This window comes from Eucyclogobius newberryi, unplaced genomic scaffold (genome assembly GCF_026437365.1).
Source record: "Eucyclogobius newberryi isolate DKJ021-1_F unplaced genomic scaffold, fEucNew1.0.hap1 SCAF_328, whole genome shotgun sequence".
NCBI lineage: Eukaryota > Metazoa > Chordata > Actinopteri > Gobiiformes > Gobiidae > Eucyclogobius > Eucyclogobius newberryi.
The window spans coordinates 17,501-28,681 of record NW_027315977.1 but is presented as its reverse complement, the minus strand read 5'-3'; positions in this window follow the sequence as shown (position 1 = coordinate 28,681).

The following is an 11,181-nucleotide window of genomic DNA, read 5'->3' as shown; positions in this document are numbered from 1 at the left end:
CTAGCCACCGCTGGTCAGGGTTTATCTTCTGTTTAGCTAATCCTACAGTTTAAACCCACATTCCACGTCCAAAGGCCCAGTGTGAAATGTGCTTCCCGCCCCTGACCTTTGCCCTCTCGAGCTGGACCGTGGCCTGCTGCTCTCGCTCCTGCCGCCCGCCCTCCTTCTCCTCCTCCAGAGACACATCCGAGTCCGAGGGTCGGCTGGTGTACGAATCCGCTGAGCCCTGAAGCGGAGCAGAACAAAAGAAAACACACGGGTTTAGCTCGACATGCTAAAGGCTAACGCGCGGGGAAAACACCGGTCCTGTGATGTACGAGTTCAAACGACATCACATCACACACTCTTCGCAACATAAATAATTGCTTTGATGCTAATGTTTGACGTCTATTTGAAGGGAATAAATCTTTATGATGCTTTTTTTGTGTTTTGAAGGCGAGACGTTGCAGGTGAATAGGAAAAAATCTTACATTTAAAGATATCAATTTGAAACTTCTCCTACAGTTTGCTCTCATACATGTGAGAAAAAAATGTATTACAACTTTTTCATCATGTCATGTTTTCATACAGATTTAAGGCATGTTATGTGTAAAAACAGACAAAATTCCATTATTTGGGACATTTAAATGTAAAAAAAAAATGGACTGAGCCAGATTCAAATTTCTTGCTTCATTTTGTGAAAATATTAAATACGAAAAATTGTGCAAAGGGTATTTTAGACATCTTATTCAGTTTTTGAGTAAAATAGATATGACGGAAAACTGGCGTAAAAATTCAATTTCAACAGATTTTTTTGATTCAAAACTTAAATTAATCAGGCTTGGAACTAAATATCAACAAATCCTTTAGCACGTTTCACCAAAATCTTGTTAAATATGAGATTATACAGTTTGGTGCGCGCAGTTGCTACTTTAAGGGCTGATCTTTTTGCTTTAGTGTGATTAATATGCACAAAACCACTGCCATATTATACAACGCACACAAGATAATTTAGCATGTTTTATTGGGAATGCGATTGTAAAAAATGTTTGTTGTTTGTGAGGTAAACAACACTTTGGACGGTGAGGTAATCCCTCGTCACAGCGACCAAAGGCGGCGAGATCAACGACGTCTCTGAATAGACTTCACAGAGACGAGCGCTTTTTGTGTCGGCGGTAAAATTAGTCTCGTTCAAAGTCGCCGACGCTCAGATGAAACGGAGCCTTTTGTGTTTCCGCAGCGTTTGAGTTCAGAGATAAAAATAGACTCGTGTTTGAGCCGCGCAAAAAAAGAACAGCAAAAGAATGCGCAAAACTGCAGAAATACAACCTTTGTGGGAAATATTACACAGCAAGTTTTCATTTTGTCTTTTATATTTATTTTTTAATTTTTTAGCGAGACAAACAATGACAACAGCAGCACACAAATTATACAGAAAATACAAAGAAAATAAAAAAATAAATACCCTAAAAAATACCAAAAATTACAAAAAAATTGCTTAAAAAATACAAAAAAATATATATAAATAATATATTTTGTGTTTCTTTTGTGTGTTTTGATATTTCACACATTTATCACCGTATGAAGAGACACACTGTGAAAAATAGATTTCCAAAATAGATTCATCCGGGATTAAACCAGGACTAAACCAAGACTAAACCAAGACTAAACCAGGACTAAACCAAGACTAAACCAAGACTAAACCGGGACTAAACCGGGACTAAACCGGGACTAAACCGGGACTAAACCGGGACTAAACCAAGACTAAACCAGGACTAAACCAAGACTAAACCAAGACTAAACCAGGACTAAACCAAGACTAAACCAGGACTAAACCAAGACTAAACCAAGACTAAACCAGGACTAAACCAAGACTAAACCAAGACTAAACCAGGACTAAACCGGGACTAAACCGGGACTAAACCGGGACTAAACCGGGACTAAACCGGGACTAAAACCAGGACTAAACCGGGACTAAACCTGGAAAACCAAGACAAAACTAAGACTGAACCAGGACTAAACCAGGACTTAACCAGGACTTAACCAGGACTAAAACCGGGACTAAACCGGGACTAAACCGGGACTAAACCGGGACTAAACCGGGATTAAACCCGGACTAAACCAGGACTAAACCGGGATTAAACCCGGACTAAACCAGGACTAAACCAGGACTAAAACCAGGACTAAACCGGGACTTAACCAGGACTAAACCAAGACTAAACCAAGACAAAACTAAGACTAAACCAAGACTAAACCAGGACTAAACCAACCTAATAGGACTTAAATCAGGAACAAAACTAGGGCTAAATCATCAGAACACATACCAGGCTAAAACCAGGATTAAAACAAGGATTAAACCAGGACTAAACCAGGACTAGAAGTTTAAACCAGGTCTAACCCGGGTTCAAACGCAGACCCGAGCGTTCCGTGTTCATGTGCGTGTTCTGCCACGGTACAAGCTTCCACACACTTCACATCTGTACAATGGCGTGTCTGTGAGTGCATTCACAGTGTGTGTCGTATGTCATGTTTATCCTTTTGGCTTGACTTAAACCTCGTCTCCCTCGGGCCCCGGAACCATCCACGATCCGACGCTCCGAGAGCCAGTGACACGTCAGTAAACGAGCCGCGGATAAAACTGTGAAATGGCAAACAAAGCTACGACTGTTTGTGACGTTTGTGCGGAAAAAAGGCCACTTTTCCCGAAGAAACTTATGATGAGAGATGATTGTGATTCAAAAGATCTCGCTGACTTTTTGGACCAGAAGGACACAAACGATGAGTTTGGTTTATGGTGATGAAACGTGTGACGGTTATTGTGATGGAATGAAAGACTATTACCATCTGTGTATTCTCTAGGGGGCGCTAGACCCTAAACCTGTTGTTAAATGAATGTATCCAGGGTCATTCGGAGCGATTACCGTATTTTCCGCACATTTTTTCATAGTTTTGGCCGGGGTGCAACTTATACTTATATTCATATACTTATAATTATACTCCAGAGCAGGGGTGGGCAATTATTTTCCTCCGAGGGCCATATTCGAATCCAGGTATGTAGTGGAGGGCCGGCCCGCGATCATTGGTGTGAAAAAAAAAATCAAAAAAATTAAATATCAAATAAAATATCACTTTTCTGTCAAATATAGGCTATTGAATCTATTATTTAATTCATTTCACGTCATATTTATTAACGATACAAGTCAGACAGATGCCTGAGGGCAAAAAAGAAGAAAACAAACAAACAATATATATATATATTTTTTTAATATTACTTGGACAAGCTTGGCGGGCCAGATTGAAAGGCCCTGCGGGCCGGATGTGGCCCGCGGGCCGTAGTTTGCCCACCCCTGCTCCAGAGCGACTTATATGTGACATTATTTCTTATTTTCACACTTGCAAATGCATTTCATACTCCAGTGCAACTTATATGTGTTTTTTTCTTCTCTATTGTGCATTTTTTGGCTGGTGCGACTTATACTCCGGTGCGACTTATAGTCCAGAAAATGCAGGTACATTTTCACGCTGATCGGACAAACTACGTGCGTTTTACAAAGAATTAGGGTCCAAAATGTTTTTGTGTTTGGTTGATTTTTGAAATGTGTTTCACAGTCATATTAAGAAGACACTGAGAGCAAAAAGACAAAAAGACAATGAGCAGTCCAAAGAAGATCAGTCTGGCATAATTATAATAATTATAACATAATTATGTCCCACTGCAAAATTAAACTTAGAACTAAAAAAAAAGCATTTGAAATAAGTGAATTTTACTTATCAAGAAATCTTAAAATGGGCTGAATAATGTAATGTATTTAGAGTTAATTTAGTAGCAGTAGTATTTAGTCCTAAAAGAAGATTAATCAGATGTTTTTCTCTAGATTTAAGTGAATAAATCTGGGTTAGATTTATGAAATATGCAATTTTGTCACTCTTCCAATCAAAATCTCTTCCAAAAACACGTCAAACACTAATCAAAGTCTTGACAAAAGTAATCCTCATCATCATCAGCTTTGTTACAGGGTCCGCGGATAAAACGACTTCAGGGGGACGGGTTCTGTCAAGCTCGTAGCGCGGAGTCACTTTACACTACACAGAGTGAGTAAATGTATTCGCAGCTCTAGTACAACGCATGAGTCATATTTGCATCTCGAGGAGCATGATTTACATAATTTCAATAGCGACACTGAATAAAACTGGACAAAAGTGGACGTTTCTTTAACAGTTTCAGGATGTTCAGACACAAATCATGAAGCCCAAACTTAAAGTGCCTTTCTATTTTTGACTTCATTTGGTGTATTTATACGTGTTGTACATATAAATTATAGTTTTACACCAATCGAGCAGGTATTTGTGGAGAAAACTTTCGACAAATCTGTAGAAAATTACAGGAAGTGACACAACACGGGGGATTACAGTCTCATTACAATCAAATTTTATGCAGAATTTACACGTCTTAAGTCTCGCTCACTCTTGGCAGTGGAACATGTGCAAAGACACCCTAACGTAGCGTTCGCCGGACAGAAACATGCGCAAAGACACGCTAACGTAACGCTGGCGGGATAGAAACATGTGCAAAGACACGCTAACGTAGCGTTCGCCGGACAGAAACATGCGCAAAGACACGCTAACATAGCGCTGGCGGGACAGAAACATGTGCAAAGACACACTAACGTAGCACTGGCGAGACAGAAACATGTGCAAAGACACGCTAAAGTAGCACTCGCGGGACAGAAACATGTGCAAAGACACGCTAACGTAGCGCTGGTGGGACAGAAACATGTGCAAAGACACGCTAACGTAGCGCTGGCGGGACAGAAACATGTGCAAAGACACGCTAACGTAACGCCGGCGGGACAGAAACATGTGCAAAGACACACTAACGTAACGCTGGCGGGACAGAAACATGTGCAAAGACACACTAACGTAGCGCTGGCGGGACAGAAACATGTGCAAAGACACCCTAACGTAGCGTTCGCCGGACAGAAACATGCGCAAAGACACGCTAACGTAACGCTGGCGGGATAGAAACATGTGCAAAGACACGCTAACGTAGCGCTGGCGGGACAGAAACATGTGCAAAGACACACTAACGTAGCGCTGGCGGGACAGAAACATGTGCAAAGACACGCTAAAGTAGCACTGGCGAGACAGAAACATGTGCAAAGACACGCTAAAGTAGCACACGCGGGACAGAAACATGTGCAAAGACACGCTAACGTAACACCGGCGGGACAGAAACATGTGCAAAGACACGCTAACGTAGCGCTGGCGGGACAGAAACATGTGCATAGACACGCTAACATAGCGCTGGCGGGACAGAAACATGTGCAAAGACACGCTAACGTAGCGCTGGCGGGACAGAAACATGTGCATAGACACGCTAACGTAGCGCTGGCGGGACAGAAACATGTGCATAGACACGCTAACATAGCGCTGGCGGGACAGAAACATGTGCAAAGACACGCTAACGTAACACCGGCGGGACAGAAACATGTGCAAAGACACGCTAACGTAGCGCTGGTGGGACAGAAACATGTGCAAAGACACGCTAACGTAGCGCTGGCGGGACAGAAACATGTGCAAAGACACGCTAACGTAACGCCGGCGGGACAGAAACATGTGCAAAGACACACTAACGTAACGCTGGCGGGACAGAAACATGTGCAAAGACACACTAACGTAGCGCTGGCGGGACAGAAACATGTGCAAAGACACCCTAACGTAGCGTTCGCCGGACAGAAACATGCGCAAAGACACGCTAACGTAACGCTGGCGGGATAGAAACATGTGCAAAGACACGCTAACGTAGCGCTGGCGGGACAGAAACATGTGCAAAGACACACTAACGTAGCGCTGGCGGGACAGAAACATGTGCAAAGACACGCTAAAGTAGCACTGGCGAGACAGAAACATGTGCAAAGACACGCTAAAGTAGCACACGCGGGACAGAAACATGTGCAAAGACACGCTAACGTAACACCGGCGGGACAGAAACATGTGCAAAGACACGCTAACGTAGCGCTGGCGGGACAGAAACATGTGCATAGACACGCTAACATAGCGCTGGCGGGACAGAAACATGTGCAAAGACACGCTAACGTAGCGCTGGCGGGACAGAAACATGTGCATAGACACGCTAACGTAGCGCTGGCGGGACAGAAACATGTGCATAGACACGCTAACATAGCGCTGGCGGGACAGAAACATGTGCAAAGACACGCTAACGTAACACCGGCGGGACAGAAACATGTGCAAAGACACGCTAACGTAGCGCTGGCGGGACAAAAACATGTGCATAGACACGCTAACGTAGCGCTGGCGGGACAGAAACATGCTTACAGAGGCCCGGCTTTGACGTGGACAGTAAAGTGTGATGGATCGGCAGAGTTTTTGCTTCGTGCGTCAGTATTTCTTGCTCTCTGAACCCATTACAGGCGTTTTATCTTCCTCCCACACGCTCTTTATTTTAATTTCTCTTTGTCCGTATGCTTTTCCCGCCTCTTTTATCGCTCGCCGCTTCCCCCACTCTTTCCTTTTCTCATGTTTAATGTTTGCGTTGCTCCGTAACCGCCACGACAAGTTCCTACGTCCGTGAGTTATGTTCATTGACAAATGGCAATAAACTTTATTCTGATTCTGATTCATCTTTAATACGACAGTAAGCGCTTGAAATAAGTATTTGCGTTTAGTCCAATGGAAAAAGCATGAAATATCTCATTTTAATTCAAATAAAAAAAGCAAATTTATTTTCTCACTTAAATTAACAATTAATAAAACGTTTTAATAAAATCCAAATGTACTAAAATCAAGATAAATACAACATACAATTATTATCATTATTATTATCATTATTATATCTCGATCTCAATGGGTTCTTACCTGGTTAATAAATAAACCAAAAATGTATAAAAAGAAGCAAAGAGCAAGACAAAGGGAGAATAATATAAGTAATGCCAAACATGTGGAGTATTTGTCTCATTTGAGCCAAAGAATATTAAATATGTCCATTTCCAAACTCCAAATGTCATTTTTCAATCTTTCGCTCAGTCCTTGATCGATGGTTGAGTTTGTCTTGTTTTTCTCTGCTGCCAGAACATGCTCCAAAAGTATCCATTTATTGTGTCCACGGCAGGAGTTCTGAGGCCCAAAGACAATTCTGAAATCAAGTCCAATATTTCTAGGCCTTGCAATTTTTCAATTTATTTCAATTTAATATCTTTACAGTCATGTTTTTGTTCTTGTTTTAACATAACTCACCTGTGCAGAACCATTATGCATCAAAACATACAATATTCAAACGCTCATGGACGCATTTGAACCAGAACCTGCTGCCATTTTTTTTTTTTTTGAATTGAGTCAGACCTGATTCTTTGTCATATTTTCATGTATAAATGAAATAAAAATAAATGTCACATTTAAATGCTCAAGCTTTGGGAACTGACAAAACAATAGACCAGAGGCTCTCAACGTGTCCTCACCAAGATCTAAAACAGGTCTGTAACTGCTATTTCAGATAGTAGAAAAAGCTTCAGTTGTAGTCATCTGGACTCAGTTAGAAAAAATAGACGTTTCGACTCTCATCCAAGAGTCATTGTCAATAAAAGAATTTAGATCGAGAACTCCGATATTAATACTGTTCTGTGGTAAGACCCGCCCATTGGGAGGAGCCTTCCTGAAGTAGAAAGAGTTGTTTGTTTTAACAGAAACTCCCCCTTGTATCTACCGAGCTAGCCTATTCAGAATCTTAATGGGCTATTAGAATCCTCTTTGTCTTTGTGAGACCCTGGCTCAACCACCCTGAGTACCTGATTAGCATCTAAATGTCCTGGTCCTGGTCCTCTACCTTTCCAGGGGTTCAGTAACCCATTATAAATAACAGGAAGATTAAACCTTAGCCCTCCATTTCTGTTTAAAGAAGGTCTTTCTTTTTTAACAAAAATAGCTTCCTTGACTCCTCTTTCAAACCATCTTTTCTCCCTGCTTAAAACCTTCACCTCACCGTCTTCAAACGAGTGATTAGAGGCTTCAAGATGGAGATGCACGGCACTCTGAGGTCCTGAACTTGTATTTCTTCTGTGCTGATAAAGCCTCTTGTGTAGAGGCTATTTCAGATGTATTTAGGACTAAACCAAGTCTATGATGAAGGACCACATCAAATCGAATTTAGCAAAAACCCACCACCTGGAACAGCAGAAAACCGTTTGTACCGCAACAAAGAGCTCAAAAAACACTGCGAAAGGCGATCAATAAACACACAATCATCATTAATTAAACCGCAGACATCAGGGGAAAAGCATCAAACACAACAAGATGACAATAATACATTTAAATCAAATAAAACTCATATTAAAATCCACCTCCACGTCTTGTTCTCGATAAACGACTAAAAGGCAAAACTCTAAAAATGCACGGCGCTCTAAAAATAGCGCTGCTCTTTCACAGGGTCCAGGTGTCGGCCGGACTAAAACCGGATTTGACAGACTCTGGCTCAGCGGGGGCCGGGCGCACCTCCCGTCCCCGCTCCGGGGGGGCGGGGGGCGGGACCACGGCTTTGGCCCCGGGAAGCGTTTCATGTATTAAACGCCGGCGACACGAGCTCGACTGACGGCGCCGATAAAGTCCTCGATGCATCAGAGACTCGGCGTGTCCAGAGGGTGAAAGGCTGATCAAATGCTCTCGGGCCGACGCCGACATGTGCCACTGCCCGTTTCCCACGGCAACTGTGCGTTTACAGGACAGTGCTGGGAGAAAAGTACTCGATTTGTTATATTTAAAGGGGCTGTACCTGATTTTGTCTCATGTAAAAAGGTGAAATGTGTTTTGCCACAGAGACGGTGTACTGCCAAAGCACCAGGATCAGCTCATTGTGCATTACGCAAAGCAGGAAGTGCACTGTTAGCGTCGTTGTTGTTAGCTATAACAAAACTCATTCTGGCCATTCTGACAGTTTTTAAAAGTAATATCAGTTTTGTCTCAGTACGGAAATGTTGTAAACACATCTATTCAGTTTAAATTAAGTCCATTGTGCGCTTTTTGCATTTAATTATAGAGTGTTTTATTTGTCGCAAAGCAGGAAGTGCACTGTTAGCGTAGTTATTGTTAGCTTTAGCATGACAACAAAACTTGTTCTTACCTCAGAGAGTTTTTAAAGGTAATATCAGTTTTGTCTCAGTACGGGAATGTTGTAAACACATCTATTCAGTTTAAAATAAGTCCATTGTGCTTTTTTTGCATCTAATTATAGAGCGTTTTATTCTCGTACTTCATGCAAAGCATGAAGTGCAATATATTATCGTTTCTTTAGCTAAAATAGAGAAAATCTGGCTTTAAAATAACCAGAACACAAACGATGCGCTCTGATTCACTCACACGTGTGCATTAACATTACTTAATTAACCAGCACTATTTACACTTTTATCATGACTCCCGACCCGATCCCCTGTTATAGTTTTGTAATGTCTAGTTTAATGTTTCTGTCATCTCAATGTTTAGCTCGTAGCACCGGTTTCCTCACACGGAGAAGGACGATGTAAAAAAAGAGCTCAAATCTCGTCCTCCATCTTAAAAGCCTCCACAGTGAAGTAATGAGATAAGATCAGAGCTAAATGAGGACTAAAAGATGAGTGTGAACGTGTGTGAGATGGAACAGACGGAGGAGCGAGTGTGAGGGGGGAGATAAGGGAGAGAGAGAGTGAGAGTGAGAGAGGGGGGGAGGGAGTGAGGGGGAGAGATAAGGGAGAGAGAGTGAGAGTGAGAGAGGGGGGGAGGGAGTGAGGGGGAGAGATAAGGGAGAGAGAGAGTGAGAGAGGGGGGGAGGGAGTGAGGGGGAGAGATAAGGGAGAGAGAGAGTGAGGGGGGAGAGAGAGTGAGGGGGGAGAGAGAGTGTGAGGGGGAGAGATAAGGGAGAGAGAGTGAGAGTGAGAGAGGGGGGGAGGGAGTGAGGGGGAGAGATAAGGGAGAGAGAGAGTGAGAGAGGGGGGGAGGGAGTGAGGGGGAGAGATAAGGGAGAGAGAGAGTGAGGGGGGAGAGAGAGTGAGGGGGGAGAGAGAGTGTGAGGGGGAGAGATAAGGGAGAGAGAGTGAGAGTGAGAGAGGGGGGGAGGGAGTGAGGGGGAGAGATAAGGGAGAGAGAGAGTGAGGGAGGAGAGAGAGTGAGGGGGGAGAGAGAGTGTGAGGGGGAGAGGGAGTGAGGGGAGAGAGAGTGTGAGGGGGAGAGGGAGTGAGGGGGGAGAGAGAGTGTGAGGGGGAGAGAGTGTGAGGGGAGAGAGAGTGAGGGGGGAGAGAGAGTGAGGGGGGAGAGAGAGTGTGAGGGGGAGAGGGAGTGAGGGGAGAGAGAGTGTGAGGGGGAGAGGGAGTGAGGGGGAGAGAGAGTGAGGGGAGAGAGAGTGTGAGGGGGAGAGAGAGTGTGAGGGGGAGAGAGAGTGTGAGGGGGAGAGGGAGTGAGGGGGGAGAGAGAGTGTGAGGGGGAGAGAGTGTGAGGGGAGAGAGAGTGAGGGGGGAGAGAGAGTGAGGGGGGAGAGAGAGTGTGAGGGGGAGAGGGAGTGAGGGGAGAGAGAGTGTGAGGGGGAGAGGGAGTGAGGGGGAGAGAGAGTGAGGGGAGAGAGAGTGTGAGGGGGAGAGAGAGTGTGAGGGGGAGAGAGAGTGAGGAGGGGAGCCTCCCACCACTGCGGTGGCTCGGGGGTTAAAGGGGCGTGTGAGTTTTTAGGATGTTCTAGTTTGGACTTTATCTGGTGAGTTTGAACCTGCTGTAAATATAAATGAGAGTTTTACTGGAGCAAACGTGGAAAAGTCTGTCGAAAACTGTGTTCTGGCTGAGGAGCTTTAGCCGGCGGGCGCCACGCTGCAGCTGGTCACTGCCACGCCCAAAAGATGACGCCAGTTATTCAGATCACTGTACCGCTCGCACGCCCATCCCAAAATCACATTAAGATCCCAAAATCACATTAAGATCCCAATCACATTAAGATCACATTTTTAACACTTCTCGTTCGTGCCGCCCACAGCGTTTGTCCCACCGCCGCCTTCATCCTCAGCCCAGCCAGAACACTGGGAAATAACAGGAAGTGACATCACACCGGGGACACACATACAGGAAGTGACATCACACCAGGGACACACATGCAGGAAGTGACATCACACCGGTGACACACATACAGGAAGTGACATCACACCAGGGACACACATGCAGGAAGTGACATCACACCGG